General features: G+C 39.9%; 2 long non-coding RNA genes across 3 annotated transcripts in view; one reads left to right on the forward strand and one right to left on the reverse strand.

Moving 5' to 3' along the window:
• Nucleotides 1-1,929: 1,929 nt before the first annotated feature.
• On the reverse strand, nucleotides 1,930-13,364 carry LOC147756384 (uncharacterized). Its single transcript, XR_015324362.1, has 5 exons — nucleotides 13,245-13,364; nucleotides 12,480-13,158; nucleotides 7,921-8,020; nucleotides 6,581-6,683; nucleotides 1,930-2,207 (listed from the first exon to the last, which is right to left on the reverse strand). It is a non-coding gene; the product is annotated as an uncharacterized LOC147756384 (long non-coding RNA).
• Nucleotides 8,857-17,183, forward strand: part of LOC147756385 (uncharacterized) — a 41,200-nt gene continuing 32,873 nt past the window's right edge. For both annotated transcript variants that reach the window (XR_015324360.1, XR_015324361.1), the window contains exon 1: nucleotides 8,857-10,513. This is a non-coding gene — a long non-coding RNA (uncharacterized LOC147756385). The remainder of the gene's footprint in view (nucleotides 10,514-17,183) is intronic.

The following is a 17,183-nucleotide window of genomic DNA, read 5'->3' on the forward strand; positions in this document are numbered from 1 at the left end:
AATTTGGTCTGACTTTTCTTCCATAGCATGTGCATACATAGTTTTATCTATTTAAGTGATACAAGGTGTTTCGAGTTTCACATCCGATACCGCTCACCTCATCAGACGGCTGGCTCCCAGCACGAAACGCACTAATGTTGACATAGCTTATCTAAATTTAATTAAAATATTTATACAAAACATGTATAAATAGTTTAAATTATTCAGACTTTAGTTTTGTTTGCATATAATGTATATTTGAACTACAAGAAGAGCCTACATAAATTACTTAGGGTTTTTCCCCCAGCGCATATGCTCAAAATTACTACGGTTCTTGTCAATACATTGCTGAAAACGGTAAAAGATAGATTAATTATTTAGTTCCGATTAAAGCTTTTAGAAGTTTTGGTGCAGTCAGTTTTTTCGGCTTAGGCTTCACTTTTATAGAAATCTAGAGGAAAAAGTCGGCAGGATATTCGACGGGATTTCCTTGCCCGATTCATCTTTTTCCAGAATTTTGAGCAAGATGGCTTTTACGTCACGATACGAGTGTGCAGGTACCCCATTTTCTCAGAAACAGAATTCACTATTTTTACCAAAAACCTACCGAGTGCGTACTAGTACTAACTCTTGCAGTAGTTCAATTAATTGAAACCAATCGCCGTACTGTCAAAAAAACGGTCCAATCAAATTACGGCATATACGTTTTTGGGATACCCTTTACATATAAAATACCCTGTTATACATTTCGTGTGATTATCGTCGCTCAATTAATCCAGGTGATCTTGGATGTAGCTTAGAATAAAAAAAAAATAAAACAGAACGAACGATTCGGAAAGTTTGCTTCAGTTAAAGCCATCTTGATTATACTTTCTAGACTGTTTTTTTCTGATGAGATCGCTTATTACTGTATCATATCGAGATAGAACAATTATATGCAAACTTGTCTGCAGAAGGGTGTTTGCTTGTCCACATACAGGGGTTAGGCAAAAGCATATTTGCTCAACCTTATATGCTAAAAGCTCGATTTACTTGGGTGATTCAGGCCTCTAGTTACGCTATCTACTATCTATCTATCTATCTCTTAGAATATTACCGCATGTAGTCTATAAGGCGTTAATGCACCGGCCTGTCTAGGTTCGGGATGCATGCATGACATTAGGTAGTGAACAAGTAAGGAAGTCATTAAACTAGGTTTTAACAAAAACATACTATAAAATCTCGAAAAGCTTCAAAACTCGGCAGCGATAACCGGTATTTCTACAAATCATCTGAGAAGTAATAAGCTCTGTAATGTTTTAAAGTACAGACTTAGCTTCGGATAGAATAGATCAGCTGGTTACTCTTAAATCTCAAAGTAATAAATATTTTCACTTAGTACCTTTGCAGGATAAAAGTAAATATATAAAAAGGTTTCTAGGAAAAAACTCGTATTAGAAGAGTCGTACGATTGCAGTTTTCGTTGAAGACTTGCGTATTTTTTACCTTTATCGAGCTTAGACTAAGAAGAAGAGTTACTGCTTCATGACCGTTCTTGTAGGGCTGGTGCAGAAGTGACTTTACAGAACTGGTGCAGTGGTAGGTTTAACTTTTCTATAGAATATTACGGAGGAAGTTATACAGGGCGTATGCTATATGAAAGAAGTATAACTACGCTAATTGTACCTGAAGGCTAAGATGAATATCTTCAGCGAAAATCCTTCAATTATTGCCTAGCATGTAATCTTACGGACAGTATGTCAGTATAATGTGGATCTGGAGTATAAGCGAATGAATTAAAAAGCGTCGTTAGGCAAATCGGACATAACTTTCATATATATTCGTTAAAAAAAGGCGGTAACATAACCATACCCTGCGCGTTTTATATGCTATTGTAATTGAAATAGACTTCTAGAACGTGGTCTCATCGAAGAGCGTACTTACTCGACTTTTACGAAATTCTGTCTGCAAACTTGAAGATTATGATGTAATAAGAAGAAGAAGAAGACCCGTACCGAATAGCGTATTTAAAACTAGTCAACGTAATTTGTTTCATTCTCTCGGATTGATTTGTTTTACGTATATGATTCTACCGTTTTATCATGATACAAGTTGTGCTATTTATACCGATACCGTGTGCATTTAGCCGCCCGATGAGCTGAATCCATGCAAACTTTAACGGTTCTTTGACGCGGCAAAAAACAACCGCTCCACCGTTATTCTTGGTGCCAGAAGAAAAGCAATTCCTTCTGAAAGAAAAATTCAAACTTGTAATTTAAACGAAAATCAGCTAGCTCATTCTAATTGGCCCGAATGAGCATCTATTCAGATGATCAGCTTCTTGGGCCATCTTAAATCGACAGCTTACGACAGCTTGCAACTGCGCATGGTATTAGAAAAAATGTAGAAGCAAGCATGTAACGGGAAATCCTATTGCTTGTAGTGTACATTATGGATAGCTAAGATGTCCAAAGCCAATAGTGACCGCCTGATACAGAGCTGATCGCTTGAAAGTTTTCTAATGAGTACATATGGTCGCTGTATGAGTTCCACTTGGATCCGCTGGATTAATATAAATTGAGCATTTTTGAATGAGACTTCAAACAGTTCGAGATGATACGGCTGACTTCCTCGTACGATCAGAAAGGAGGTTATACATTTTCAAAATGAACGTTTAAAACAAACCTGTGAGTGGTTTAGATCCACAATTGAAGCCACAGCAGCGGCCATTGGTAGATATATTGAATAAACATGACCACTTCTTGCAGATGGTAAAAAAATGTTATTTGTTGTTGTGTGGTAACAGTTTTCGAAATAAAGTAAGGCATAATCAGGATTTAGCAATCTGCCACCCCATATATATAAATATATATACGTATGCATATATACAGTATGTGTGGCAAATGTATTTAGTTTTAAGTATTTTGATTGTTTCTATATAACAACGGAACGTCATGCTAATCTATAGAATTTAAGCTGGTCTAGTTCCCTAAGCTTAGCAGGGACACCTGTAGCCCGCCACGTTATTACCGGTACGTAATGGTTTAAATTCTCGAGTGCAGGCGTAGACACACCTCGCTTCGTGCCGAGAACTAGATGTTTGAAATGATGCCTACCGGCCTAACATGTAAAACATGAAAAAGGTTCTGAGGCCGATATTAGTATGTGGTTTCTTGAATAAGTAAACTTAAAAACTTTAAATTTAAAAATCCAGTAAATGAGAGAATGGATGAAATGGCCGGCTAAGTTGTAAAGCTAAGGTTTGGAGGAGCGTTTGCTGCCATTTCTTAACTCTTCAAAATCGTCTCGTAATGGATTAGAAGGTCGGAGACAGCGCCGGACATTTTTGATTGGTTGCTTAAATACCCACTTGGGTCCGGCGGTGCGCCGATTTAGGGTCAACCAACCCGTTCCGAATTGTAAGCTCGTCATGATGTCCGCAGTGGGATTGTAAAGCTTCAATATCGCTAATGTCGTAAAAATGCAGCGGGAATATGGTCGCTCAAATGAGATCATTACTAGAATCAAAGCAGGCGCAAATGTTTCAACGTAGTCGTCATTTGTTCATCATTATCTAAATCACAAGAATATGACCGAAGGCCCGAAGTAATGTTCTATCACTTTGATAAAAAAAAAAAAAAGGATTAACGTGCAGAAACTGTGCAGCGATTACTTTAACGTTTCCATATTAGGCCCTGGAATATATAGAAAGGCTAGGCACGTAGCAGCTCGGGGCGAAGGTTGTCGATGTCTGAAGCAAAACACGTGTATTCCAACGTACGCTCCTATTCGCCGGATTTTGAAACTAGAAGGATGATTGGTTTGCAAAAAATATAAGGGGTGCGTACGTGCAGGTATCAGAGGCGTGATTCTGTAGCCGAAGTTCTGTTTTCAGCCTATAGAGCAGGTACCGCAGCGTATTGTGGAGAGATTTTATCGAAGATGACCGGGCAGCCTCATTGCAACAATTCTCCCGCGGCTGTCAAATGGGTATCGTAAAATACCTGGACAATTGGTATATTCCAGCAGCATGATAACACCTAGGTGAGCCGCCTGTTACGGCACGCACTAATAAGAAATGAAGTTTTTTTGTCACGACCGTTATTCAAAAATAAGAATTAGCCGCTTTTTACCGGTACTAGTTCCGTTATTATTACAAACGACACGCATGTACTAAAATAAGTGAATAAATAACTATTACTATGATAAATTAGTGTGCACAACAGAACTTCTCGATTTGTGCATGTGACGCGGACGACTGGCCAACAAGGCGGGGGTGTTACAAAATCGTCGAAAAGGCCTAGGGTAATAAGTCTTGAGCCAAAACTTGCATCTCGCATCGAAGTCAAGTACTTAGGAGAGAAACTAGCTCATTTAAAATTCTATTATTCTGTGACTGGTGTGACAGTGTCCTGAATCATGAAGGTAGGCGGAATGGCGATTTTTTATTCACAAAGACCGCGCTAAAATTGCGCTTTGCTAGCCCCTTGTATTAAAAGTCGCTGAACGAATCGTCTGACTCTTCGCTGATCTTCAGAGACAAAAAAAAATAGCGACTGCAATCGGCAACACTGTATGTCACCCCAACCAGATGTAATTGATAATATACTCTTGAGCACTTTGCATCATACAGCTGGGCCAGATGGCCTTTGGGGTGGATTTTTTAATAAATGAACCTTTAATGAATAAGCTGAGGTCGTGAAGGCAGGCGAAAAGCAGTGCGTTGCTGGAAACCACCTGACAAACGTCTTTTAGAATGGACACGTCCGCTGTAAAAAGTGTCCAACTATGATACATAATATGAGGAAGCAATTAAAGGAAAGAACCGATTAAAAAAAATTCAAAGTACATAATAACTGACTGGAACTTAAGCCTATGACTTATTGCAAAGATGTCTTTACTAGCTACTGTAGACTGGTATTAAAAGGTGTAGTCCTTTACAAGGACTAAATGCATGCTCCCCATTTTGTCTGGGAAGGTCAAAAGTGTTTTGAAGCTCGATGCGTAATTGCGTGGGAATTAGAATAACGGCAGGCAACATCTGACTCGACTTTCGACCTCGTACATACAAACAGGCCGGTTCATTTCATCAAAGTGTTTTAAGTCCGTTTCCCATGATATTAGTTTCAAGCTTTAAGCTTTTCAAACTTTCAGAGTTAAGTGGCAAAATACAACTGTTTTATGCCTTTACGAATCTCGTCTAACAAGCTCTTATTTCTTCGGCCCTTAGTGCGTCTGTCGTTCTCGTGCCAAGTTTTTAACCCAAAACAGCGCCATAGCAAGCACTTGAGCTATGTTTTCAACCGAACTGCCAACTAATCCAGCATTAAAGCGACAGTCCTCTGGATCTTCAGACCAGTCGACGAAATAAATTCAGTTGTATTTTTAATAATGTTTAACTTAAAGTAAAATTGAGAAGCTCAAAAACGTAAGCTGTTTTGTCGATCACCTACGAACATGATTAGATATACGGAGGGAGAAAGATAGCTAGGGGTAACAACAGTCGAAGAATATAGATCTTTAGCTGGATCTAGGGCGGAATGCAAATGGATGAACTATTATTCGTATGCAAATAATGCACGCAACGCTGATTATTGGACTGTGTGACGCATTTGACAGTTTTTTTTCATAGGGTCTGTCGATAGACGCATCTAAACCATAGATAGGGCACGGTTTCTATTTTGGCACGTGAAAATGCTGCATAAAGCTTTTACTCATATTTGAATAATTTTTACAACACGCGCTCGTAATCGCTTCACGCAAAAATTGTTCAGTTTTATTCTGCAGAGAAGAGAGTTACAACATTTTAGAATTATATAGAGTTGTTGTAATAGGGAGTTGACAGAGCCTGATGTTCTTTAGCTTAAGGTGACTTGGTCCGATACAGTTATCCAAATTACCTGTCACCACGTCGACAAGTCTCTACAACAAGGGGCTCTACTCTGCTTGGGGACTATTTCTCATCGTTTACGCGATTACAGTTAATTACCATGGCGTCGTTACAATTGCAGATTGTATAGGTACTGCAAAAATCTTGGTCTACATATATTTTTGAGCATGAGCATGAGCATTTTTCTCGTCACGGTGTTTCCTAACGGTGAACGTAAATTCATTTTCTCCTCTGCGCAGAGGCAAAGTTACTCCACGGTAGGATTTTTTGCGGCCCTTTACACAGCCCGTATATACATTCGATTGTGCTGTGGCTATTTAGGTCAGACGAAGGTCTGTGGGCCGACAGTTCGTTTTGTATGTGGACCAAAGCGCGGACGTGGCCGGACACCGTTTGAGAGAAGGTGGCGCGAGTCAGCTGCCTACTGGAACATGAAAGGAAGTTATACGGCTGATGTATTAAAACACTGCCGAAAAGATAGCGAAACCAGCAGCCGATGCTGAGCAATGGAGAAACAAAAACGCTTTGCAGTTCGCCCGCTCATGGTGTGTAAGGTCGCCACTTCGCTTCCTGGATAGAACTGAAGACGAGTCTATAAAGGCTCCGTAAATTGAGGAGCTGGGTCAGTTACAATCGAAGAAATTTAAGTGGGTAAATGGAGAGTGAAGTGTTGGCACGAATAGGCCCGCATACAGGCATATAGCCCAACAAAGCAAACAATAATTGACTCACTTTAAAGTTCACTAATACGATTTAGGGTATAAGTTTATCCTTAGTTGGCGCCTCGGTTTTTGAGCAAAGGGTTACGGGTACACACGCTCGATTCTTGTAGCAGCTGAAATAATACAGAGACTAGTTAATAAGCAAGTTTTCAATCAACACATCTGTTCTGTCAAAAATTTCGTGTGTAGGCCATTTTTTTTATAGCTATGTAGTTAACGTAATATATATGATTGTTATACCGAACACCTCTTAATATTTACAAATAGAACTGAACATATTTATAAATCTCGGCTCTTTTTAAATTGGATGAGGAATGAAAAATACGAAAATAAGAGAGAACATACAGAACTTGTTCGTGAAAAATGATGGCTTGAGACATGAAGTTATGAAAGATTTCAGAGAGACAAAATCACTGATAGCATGAGAAGCATGCGTAAGAGTTGCGTATCTATGAGGCCGAGTGTGAGTACCATGAGCGCGGCAGTGTCGTTCATCTTTGAAGCTTTACTTCTGGCACTGCCGTTAGGCACTAGTTTAGAGGACTGGCTTCGTTCCAAACCTAGGTCATCTCACACGCTCTTAAGTTCAGCAAGCAAACACGTTACCATTGTACCATCATAGGAACTCTGCAGGAAGCTGTAACTCACTTCTGCCCAAACGTCAAGAAAAAACCGTATGTACCTGGCCGCGTCCGGCGCATGGCACAATTTAGCCTTTAATAAGTAAGTTTCTCTGTCTGATTTCCTGTTACAACCTAATGATCGTCCAAATTTCCCACTAGAAACTCAAAATTTCCATACGTGTACGACAGCACATCTATTGTTGTATACACCGATCGAGTGCAGATCTGCATGCACGAAAGGTAGCAACAACAACGGCGTTATAGCACATTCTTGCTCAACTGTATTTTTCTTTAAATCTCCTAGTGTCGTCGATTTTCTTAATTTAAATTTCATGATGAAGGCATCCCTGTATGAAAAACTGGCGTTAGAGCCGGAGAACGGCAGATGATTCTATGAAATTTTTACTTTCGACCCATCCGAAATTCCGAAGATTTTCATCAAAATATGCTTTTAATGAACTTAACGGAACATATATATATGTTCTGTTAAGTTCGTCATTAACATTACTATCCTCCTAGGTCCTAGATGAATAGATCCTTGCAGGAAATCCAGGTAATTGGCGCTAGTGATTGTACTGTCGAAAAATAATGGCCAAATCAAAGTAGCAGGTTTTCTTTGCGCAACAAGTGGCTTTATAGCTGGGCGACAAGCGCAATTATGTCGTATAGCTATGATCGATAATTTGAATATGGCCTTATCGTAGCAAATAATTATTTTTTCAAGTACCATTTGGTCCTGATGAGCTTCAGTGGCAGTACGTATTATTATTGCCGTGCAACTTTTCCTTCTACAGCGTCTCGGAACGATTCTGATTAGCTATTAAGGCCTGAGTGAAAAGAAACGGCACAAAAAAACACCATCAGTCTGAAACATTGAGCGGATATTGCTGTCCTAAGCTATATGTTGATTAACGCCGATTAATACATTGACTCTACCTAGGAGAATTGACCAAACATAGGACTTATGTCGTTTCCTAGTAGCGAATCACTTCAATATTTAGTGAACAAATAGTCTGGGTGCGCAATTTTCTATTGAACCTAATCTCATAATTTCAGAGAACATCAATGTCGGGTAAAAAAAAATCGATGATATCAGTAAGCGATTTTTTGGGTCGCTGTTTTTCAAGGCCAGCGTTCAAATCTACCAAACGTGCTTATCATTACGCTACGCCAAATAGAAAAAAAAAACGTGTTCATTTCCTATTTATGGGGGTAATGTGTAATATAGAAAGAAATTCGAAAAGATACCGCAGTTTTGACCCAGTAACAGGCCCAGAGCGAAAAGTCTCTAATCGAAGTTGAATTTGAGTAGAGAAGTTACCGTCGGCCCGCATTACTAGTCATAACTAAATATTTCAACTAACAATAAAACGCTAAAAAGTAAATCTAATGCAGTTAGTTATAAACTATAATATCAATTAAAGTTATACATAAAACGATTTCTACAAAACACGTTTTGCTCTCTTGTACTTTGCCAATTCACTTTATTATTTATTCCCTGTAGAAAATTGCTGATAGTGCGAAAGCGTAGACCTATTAGTGTGAGATCGTTCCTCTCTCAGGCACAGCCTGAGATGGTGCTTTGCTTACACAGAGCGTCTTTAGTTATCTCCAGATTTGGTTAGCGGCGCAAGCCGTTTTTAATGAATCCCTACGTGCGATGGAAACTGTCGGGTCTTATTGCTTAGCGCGACATTTACTTTAGATGGACAACAAAAAGCAAGGTCAGAAAGATATGTATTTAGAATGTTCGATTAGTTTAGGAGAAATCGCAAAAAAAAAGTTTCATCTTTTCTAAAATTAAAATTTCTAAGAAAACGAAAAGCTTCCGCACTGATATCCGCCAATCTAACAATGCGTTTTCCCTTTTTAGCGGTCCTAATGGCAAGGAATAGGAATATAAGATGGCGTCGCTCCTAGCATAGTTTGTTGTTTCTGATACGAGTCTGCAATTAATAATTTGCTGCTTTTAGTTTATTGTTTTTAAAATGTCGACTCGAAAAACTACATGCATCTACTATTACGTTACATAGAGTATGCCTCGTTAATCTACAAGCCTTAGGTAGAGTTACTGATTAAAATCGTGTCTATTTTGCGGGATGTCACTTACGTAAGGCGCTATTTATCACACCCCACTTATATGCTTTGACCTGCAATAGACCCAGCAATTCTTTTCTTGCTGCCCATATATAATAGATTGTTTTTTTAATGTTTACACATACTGAGTTAACACACCAATAGAAAAATGTATGCTTTTGAAAACTGAATTGCGAGTGACACACACGTGTACATTAGTTTTAAACGCTTCATCTTTTTCTTATAGGCTGACCGGCATTACCGTTTGCAGCTATTTGTGTTTACCCATCCTTTCGTAGTCCTTTATCGGTGATGATATCCGTAAACTTTCAACGGATACTTGTCTTCAATGTCCCTCTCTTCCTACTGAATATTTACTAATGTTCCTTTTTCTGCTATTTGTTTGTTTCTTTCTTCCTCATTACTCCACGTTTCCCTCTAAAGGCCTCTGCGCGCTTCCAAGTGAAGTGGCGAGGTGATGACGTCGCAAACGGATAGGCATTAACTGCTTTTTCCTTTAGGCTCCCTGTTTCGTACCCCCACTAGCGGCTTTATTCCCACGCGAAACATCCGGTCTTATTCTCAATGCTCTGCCTTACATTACTTTGCTTCTTCTTTTTTTTGGTGTTATTTTCCTTTGAGTCTCTCTGCGCCGTCGGCGCTCCCCATCTCGCTTCACTCTCCTTGAGGAAATGTACGTCGTTCGCCGGCCGCCTCGTGGAAAAGAACCACTGCAGCCCCACTGCTATGTCTAGCTCTCGCCGACTATACCTTTCTTCTACTTTAGGCACGGCTGATGGTGATCACGATGACGAAAGGAGACACATAGACTTTGCTGAGCCGTGGGCATGCTTCACCAATCCCAAAACTCTCTTTCGAATTTTCGCCTCTGGCCTTACCAGGGCCAGCGGCGATGACAGCGGTCTCTTTTTGTGAGGTGTCTAGATAGCTCTAATGGGATTATGCTAATGCGCACATAGCTTTGACTGCTTCCGCTGTAGCTGGTGCTGTGGTCGCCGCAGCTGATGCTGCTACTTAGATCACTGCAGCAAGCTTCTACTGCTGCTGCTGCTGCTACTACTACTACTACTACTACTACTACTACTACTACTACTACTACTACCACCACCACCACCACCATTGGTGTTTCTGCTGCTATTACTGTTACAACAATAGCAATACATAGTCAAATGTATTGCCATGGCTTTGCGGCATCCTTGAGCATTTGAATGTTTCGTTGCAAGGTACGTAATCGCATACCCAGACCATAAGGGTCACAGCGCCGCTGCCACGTCTGTGTTCCCGTACTGTGACAGCCGTTGCCGTTTCAGCCGCTACTGGCTACGCTACGTACGACGCAAAATAGACTAGATTTATGTGTGGATAAATAAACGACACTGATGAGCGCAATTTCCTACATCAGTCACGAAGATCGTTCGTCAGGATCGGTATTTAATAAAGTTTAGATTGTTCGTCTCGATCAACTTTTACGAAAAAGTAGATTCTGTAGAAAATTAAGTCCGAGTTCTACACAGGTCTAGAAACGTGTTAGTAGGTAAAATTTCCTTATTGTTCTGGTAGTATTTCGTAGAATATCTAGGTAAACAGAATTATCGAGCTTTACTGAACATATAAATCGTAATTAATTGTTGACAATTAATGATAATTTGCTTGTAAGGATAGCCACAACAAATCGCAAGAGCCTTATCGTCATGGCAACCATCGCTATGCTTGTGCTGTTTACAGAAGCCATTTGAAGATGCTTTCAATAGTATTGATTGTAATATAAAAACCATACCAAAAGGGTACGCCATAAAGCTTCAGAGAAAGGATAGCTTAAGCGATATTTCCAAAGAAAACATATTAGTATAATTCGAACGGCCCCTTTCTAGCAAAACGAAAACGTGGTTATAAAGTAGAATTGACGGGAGTATAAAATTGTTGTGTTTGATATCCCATTTTTTAAAGTATTATCAGGACGGCTAAAAACAAGGTACGTGTTGTGCTGTCCTTGTAAGCCTTATCGTGTAATGAAATTTACGTGCGTATATCTGTGCAAAAAGCACTTATTCTCAATTTGGCTACTCAGTAATAAACTTAGACATTGCTAGGTCAGCGTTTGTTTCTAATTTCACTGCTAATCTTTTCAAGAGTGACATGCGTGAAAGAAGTCGGCGCGTCTTGAAACACGGGCCGGACCCATTTGCCACTGCACGTGTTAACTATATATACTGTTACAGTATAAATGTGAAATAGGTTCATCGAATTAACCGTCAACGGTAATTAAGGCCTTTTTCCAATTGAATTTTCACATACGATCCGAACTAGAAATTTGGTTTAAGGCAATCCTGCATATGGACAAACATTATACGCCGGGAAGGGCCGAAAGGAAACGATTTGGCGCGTGATAGATACGTTGACCCCTTCATATCGATTCGAAAGAAGTCCCGCGTACAGTTTTACGTTAAAAAAAAACGGCCTAGGAGCAAAAGCTGCAGTTTTTATTGTCCTAGCGGACTGAATTAATGTCTCGCTCGGACACCGTAGGCTCTATTCTTACTGTCCTTTCTGATACAATATTTATCTGTTGAAGGCATCAATTTTATTATTGATTATCGCGACTATGTCTGTTGTTTTTCATGTTGATCTGCGTCCGCTTCTCTCGTCGGTAAATTTCGGACATCGGGTAAAAACGGCTGACGCATACGTTACGGTTTAATGTTTCGAGTCGCGTCTCTCTTGATAGTATCTTTCGGACTGATCTGTCATAAATTGGCAGGTAAAAATACCTTAATGGTTTGATAAAAATTCGAAAGCATTAAGCGCTATGAGCAAGCGCTGATTTTTGGCATATATGCCTTTATTGTCGACGGCTACAGAGCATAATAAGCTTTAATGAAAACTGGTGTTGAATATTATCTAATAATATTACAATTGACATCTGTAAAAAAAAAAAGGGATAATTATTCATAACTGTCCATCGATAGTAAACGATTTAAGTCACGGCACAGTTATATTTACAAAGCAACATTGACATTTAATAAACCCATGAATTTCGCATCAAAATGTGTGAGGTGTTTACCCGCTGTTCTTACAACCATAACAACATGCGTACGCAAAGAATTTAGTTAGAGGACTCCGTAAGAAAAATCAAAATCAAAGAGTAAGCCAATACTAGTTATAAAACTTCAGATCTATACGCGAAATTACCTTATAATCTGAGATCTCGCATGACGACTATAGCTGTCCGTCCGATATACGTTTTACCCCGCTTTTACAGAGTAGTTTTCGCCTTCTCATAGCGCGTATCAGATCTGCAACGTCCCTCTCAATGGAGGTGTATAAAAGCAGTATAAAATACGATGGTATATAAATAACATAATACATACGGAAAGAAGGCATTAAAGAACACCTAAACTGAGATATTATTAGAGTCCGCAATAGCTCCTCATCAAGTTCGCTAAAATAAGAAACTTATCCGCTGTTCCAAAGCATCACATTGTATCCTATTACGTTCTCATAAGCCATGTAGGCATCAACACTGTTAAACCCGTGTACATGGTCACCCTTATCGTGATGCGATGATATAGACTGGCTAAATTGTCGCTCCTGTCATGCCAATAAGAAATATACGTATGTGTAAACGTTGTTATTCCTTTCTCAAGGGCCGTGAACACGTTTGCTTTGCTCACTTGAACTTCTTTTCAGTTTGTTGCGGTCCCAGCTGACTACGAAGTTACCACACACAATGCCCTGTTTAGTCTTTATGGATATCAATAACACTCAAATGGGGGGATCCAACGAAACGGCAGAACGGCCAGTCAGCTAAACAAGGCCGATGAGTTTGACCACTCTATCTGATCGCTTGGCGCCGGTAGCCGCTAGGTAACTGCAATGGTAGTCGTGCTGCGTTACAAAAAGTTTTATAGGGCGAAATGCCGACAAGAAAAAGGAGTCTCCGTTTTAATACCGTACCGTAGTATGCCACCGTCGTGCAGGACAGCCAGGCCTACGGAAACCTCAACGAAACTTTCGTTATCAAGGGTTCCTTCTTGACTGTTTGACGCGGAGTTCGTCCACCTGAACTGACTGACGTCGTGGCAGTGGTAGCGCGAATGCATTATCATATAGCTGGCGCTGGTGTTGGAGTAGGAAGTGAGGAACAGAAGGCGGGGAGGAAGGGTGGCAAAGGGCTTTCTCTGCAAAAGAACTTGTCTGCTTTTTCTTCGTGCTTGGCTACCAACAGATCCACGTTTATCGTAGGACCTTGCAGGAATCGAAAATAGGGAATTCCGTCGTTTCGACTAGAGAATGGTGATATTGGCGCCCCACATACTGCCTTCCTACCTAGCAACGTCTATCTTTTTAGAGCAGCTGCCACCCAATATGATCCAAGTAACACAGCGTAATACAAAGCAGCGTTGTATCGTAGCATTTGATAAACGTACAGCGATAGCTCTATAACGTGTGTTATGTTTGCATGTTCTAAGAAAACTTAAAACTGCTCTTTATAATTTTATTACAGCTGTAACTTGTATTAATTTATTAGTTCAAACAGTTTGCGTCTGTCCTACTCAAGTATTCATATTACGTGGTAATGCTGTGGCAGAAAGAAGCGCAAGGAGTATCGCGTAAAAGGGTACTTTATCTAACAATCGCAGTTGGCGTTGGCTTAACGATATGGCACCCCGGCTCAGAGGGCCCGATATCACCTGTGACGGTAAAAGAACCTTGTGCTTAAGCATGGCATTAAAATGAAATATATTAAGTGATTGAGTGATAAATTTGTTAGCTGGATAACGAAGTGTAGATGATTTATCTATCGTGAAGATCGTGCTGTACCTCCTGAAACAAACTTCAATAGCACCACATCACTAGATTGACCCATTAGTTTATGGATAAACTATGTAAAACCATGTCTTTAGTTGGTTAGTTATGTAACTTTTCAGTTGGCATAAGCCGTTTGTCCACACTTACCTGGGCTACACTGTAATTTAACCAGTGTAAAAAAATAATGTCTCTTTTCGAAATTCGCTAGGAAAAACGCGGTCGTTAAGTTAGTAAAGAATTACGACAACATACTTCAGTTGGAGACAAATTCTGGGCCGCTAGTAAGTGACTTTTAAAATCAACAGCTTAAAGATATTGTTGAGCTTTGATTCTCGAACCCACGCATTTTACTTCCGACTATTCTCTAGATCTGCATTTAGCTAACTTCCATTAGCATTAAACGAAACGCTAAATACGAACTTTGCAATGGAACTATGTGATAAAACCGGCAAGACAATTAGGAGCAACTAGTCAAGCTACGCGTCGTTTTATATTCTGTAGTGTGTTTTTTTTCCTGCACTAAAGAGCGTATTTTAGATACTATTAGGATTTTAGATAGAGCGGATTTTAGATACTTACACTTAAATGACTAAGCTTTATTAAGCACGAACGATATAATCGTTTGTTATTTAGTTCACTGTATATTTTTAGGAATGCATCTCAACACCGCTTTCTGCTGGTGTTTATAGATACGGCAAGACTCGCTATATAGTAAAAAATATTTTTGTATAAAAGTGAGGTAGCAATCGCGTAATATAATACTAACAGCTTGTAGCCTGTCGCATTGGCTTCGTGGCAACATAAAACATGTTCGGATAGTTAGCCAGCACCTAACATGTCGGTAAATGAAGACGTGCACGATGGTCACGCGTAACTGGCATCACGGCGTGTATTTAGATTTATTCATTAGCAAAAACTGCAACGTAACGTGCATGATTTGCATTTAAACTATATTAGGCCCGAATCAGCGACCAACCACAGCCTTGGGTGGCCGAATCATCATGACCTTTACAAGATTTTAGGCAATTTCATTTGAATCCGCTCTGGAGTTATATGTTTCATACTGGGCCTCACCTTAACGCTTCCCTTGCAAACTTAGTTCTCCTGGGTACAAGAATTCATAAACTACCTTTGGCAACCTTTTACTCAAATGACGACCTAATAGCAATGCATTTTGGGCAAGGAGCATTTCTTTAGTAATCGATTTAACGCACCGCGTATATACTGTAGAGATTCGATTACCGCTTTGTCATCTCTGTTTTACTTTTCCTGCAAGATTAAACTTAGAATTCAGAGATGATTTCCTTTTCTCCCAAACCTTTTCCGGCTATTTTTTCGAAAGGCACCTTTTTTACAGAGGTTTGCACGGTCTTGATGGTAACGTTTTAACCGCGGCCTTGCCATTACCGCAGACCTTTCAGCAGCCTTCCTCAATCCGATTCTTCGTTCCCTTTTGCCTCCTATGAAATTCTCCAGAGCATGCTTCCGGAGTTATAATCTTTTGTGTGTTCAGTAAAAAGCCACCGCTGAATGCCTTTGGCTTGCGGGACCTTTTGCTTCAGGTCATTTCTGGCACTATAAGATTCCTCGACGCTTTTATCTCATACAAGATGAACTAGAGTGGGTTTTTTTTTTGGTCAAAGTAGTCCGAAACAGCCAATACCCTCTGCTGAATATTTTAGCTATTAAAGTATATATCGAAGTGTGTCTGCTATTACAGCGTTTTCGTAGCGGAAGCAGTTTTCCATGACTGCTAAAGTAGACAGCATTTAAAACTATCCACTATCTAGGCTATTTGCCCCAAATTGAAACAATTCAGTAACCTAGTTCACTAACGGCATCATGCCTATTACACGGCAGGGAGTAATTTCGCACGTATTACAAATACCGAGTGTATCAACGTTCAGGGCGATATATATAATGCGACGATGTGCTGGTCTTGACAACCAAAACACTCCAGCCTCTAGGGAAAATCGGGTGCAAAACTGTTGTTTTACCCAGCCAGCTACTGCGGTGGTTCCGTGCGTTCAGGTCTTCTATATGCACGAAAAATTCAAACGCATAGATTTAAATCTCGTGCAGACAACATTCTAAGACTACATTGGCTCTACTGATCTAGATGTACGCGAGATGTCAAACAAACGAACAATTGTCGAGTATATATATATATATAAGCGAGTGAATAAAATTAGCTTGGGCGATCCTCACTGTGAATTAGCGGATGTATCATATGCTGTGCCATGCCCTGAAGAGCATTTTCCATATCTTAGTAATGCTATTCTGGATGTTCCAATGGGCCAATGCCCTCAACTCTCTTTTACTTACGCGCGCACATACAGCTGCAGCGTCGATTCAAACGCCTTAATCTAACTTTAGACCACGAATTTTGATCATCTTCTCCATTAACGGGCTCACTGGAAAGTTAAATAAAAGGCAAGCAAGTGGATCTAGTTAGCAGCGCAGAACTTCAAAACTACAATTGAGGGGTAAAGGACCTCTGCACAAAACAGACAGAATATTTGTCAACGAGTTATCTTTTTACAAAAGCAGTAGCCTAAACGAGACAAGGATCTTACTAGGATAGAATTCCAAGTCAAAATTTTGTGGCCGTGATGCAGTCTGAGTCAGCGGGTTGTAGCATTAAGATGAGTTTCTAAACGAGGTTTTTTGTATGCCTTAATCAGCAAATTATTTGGTTAGATTAAACGTTGCCGATAATAGGCCGGAAACTAAAACACCGCGCGAGATTCCCCTTTAAAGGGAAGTGACCGCTACAAGCGTGACACTGCATTCCTAGAAGGACCTGAAGCTCAGGGGGGTTTTAAGTTTTGCTGCCATTAACCTTCTATACTGCTTGATGCCATATAGTAGCAGCTTTGAGCTATTTGATAGACTTTGCTAGTCGCTGCTAGCCGTTCCTGTTAGCTGGTAGGACGGGCAGAATAACATGCATCTCAAGATGGGATAGAAGAAGATTACTCTACTAAAATGCCGTTAGTTGTTGTGCTTTATACTAATTAAAAAAATAGTTAAACAATATTTGTTATGTTTATATAAACTTTGCTATCTGTATATACATATATA

The sequence above is a fragment of the Varroa destructor genome, unplaced genomic scaffold, assembly GCF_002443255.2.
Source record: "Varroa destructor unplaced genomic scaffold, Vdes_3.0 BEIS01000003.1, whole genome shotgun sequence".
In the NCBI taxonomy this organism is placed as follows: domain Eukaryota; kingdom Metazoa; phylum Arthropoda; class Arachnida; order Mesostigmata; family Varroidae; genus Varroa; species Varroa destructor.